Here is a 1,897-nt window from a genome sequence, read left to right as displayed (position 1 = left end):
CATCCTGCACCTGATGGCCTCCCTGCAGTAAGATGGCCGCCGCGCATGCTCCCTCCACTGTAGCGAGACAATGACGTCAAGGAAGCCCCGCCCCTCTCGCTCCCTGCGGGTGACCCCGTGTTTCCTAAAGATGGCGGCCGAACTCCCCGCAACAGTAACCAAGGCCCGTCCCCGCCCGAAGGTGCCCCGCAGCCGTCAGTCCGCAGGGAGACTGGGCGCGCTGCCCGGGCCGTCCGCCCGTCCGCCCGCCGGCAATCTCCCGCAATCGGCTGGCCCCGCGCCGGCGCACAACTCCGCCCCGCCTCACCCGGGCCCGCGCGCCGCCGGACTGTGGGACATGGGACCCGGATGGACGGGCTGTCCCTTTATTCTCTCCCCTCCCGCTCTCCATCCGAGAAACTACCGGACACCGGTCTCGGGCCAGACTGGGCACGCAGGGAAGCTTCCTCATCACCCGGTGAAGGCCTCAGGCCCCGTGTCTGCACCGCGGGGTCACTGGCCGCCATCTTGCTGATGGCTTCGTCCGTGCGGGCAGGCCCGGGTTACTGCGCCTGCGCGGCCATCTTGGTACAGGAACAGTGGGCGGGGCTTCAGGGTCCCAGTGACCAGGAAAGAAACAACAATTTGTATTTAGAAAGCGCCTTTCACGACCAATGTTTGGAGTGTAGTCACTGCTCCCACACAGCAATGTGATAATGGCCAGATAAACTTTTAGTTCCGTTGACTGATGGATAAATATTGATCAGGACACCAGGGATAACTCCCCTGTTCCTCTTCGAAATATTGCCCTGGGATCTTTTATGTCCACCTGAGCGAGCAGACAGGTTTCTCATCCGAAAGACAGCACCTCCGACAGTACAGCACTCCCTCAGTACTGCAGTGGAATATAAACCTAGATTTATGTGCTCAAGTTCCTGGAGTGGGACTTGAACCCACGACCTGCTGACCCAGAGGTAAGTGTGCCACCCACTGAGCCGCAGGATTATAAGACAAAAAAAACTGACACCGAGTCAACTAAGGAGAAATTAGGGCAGGTGACCAAAAGCTTGGTCAAAGAGGTCGGTTTTATGGAGTGTCTTGAAGGAAGAAAGACAGGAGAGGTTTAGGGAGGGTGTTCCAGAGCCGAGAGCCTTGGCAACAGAAAGCACAGTCACCAATGGTTGAGCAATTGTAAGAACATAAGAAATAATAGCTGGAGTAGGCCATTTGGCCCTTTGAGCCTCGTCTACTCAATCTCTCCTCACAGGGCAATCCCCTCATCCTAGGAACCAGTCGAGTGAATCTTCATTGCATTCCCTCTATGGCAAATGTCTTTCCTTGGGTAAGGAGGCCAGACTGTACACAGTACTCCAGATGTGGCCCTGTATAATTGTAGTAAGACTTCTTTATTCTTGTACTCTAATCCCTTTGTAACAAAAGCTAACATACCATTTGTTTTCCTAATTGCTTGCTATACCTACATGTTAACTTTGTGATTCATGTACAAGGACATCCAGGTCTCTCTGAATGCAAACATTTAGCAGTCTTTCATCATTCAAAACATATTCTGTGTTTTATTTTTCCAACCAAAGTGAATAACTTCACACTTCCCCACATTATAATTATAATGGGGCAGAAATTCCGAGGAGTATTTCCCACGGGCAAATCAATAAAGAATAGAAATAAACTGCGCACTTACCTGAAGCTGCTGCACCCGCTGGAACTCCCGACCCACAGGCCCCCTCTCCCTGCGACACACAGCGCGTGCACATTGGGACGTCCGCAGGAGTCACGTGTGCCTGGACACCCAATCACAGGTAAGTATTTTCTCAATCATCGTAAGAGGACTAAGTTACGAAACTCCTATTACAATGAATGAAAAAAAAAACAAATCACAAAAAATACATAAAACATTTAT

This window comes from Pristiophorus japonicus, unplaced genomic scaffold (genome assembly GCF_044704955.1).
Source record: "Pristiophorus japonicus isolate sPriJap1 unplaced genomic scaffold, sPriJap1.hap1 HAP1_SCAFFOLD_190, whole genome shotgun sequence".
NCBI classification, from domain to species: Eukaryota; Metazoa; Chordata; class Chondrichthyes; family Pristiophoridae; genus Pristiophorus; species Pristiophorus japonicus.
The sequence above is the reverse complement of the archived record's forward strand: the minus strand, read 5'-3'. Positions refer to the sequence as shown.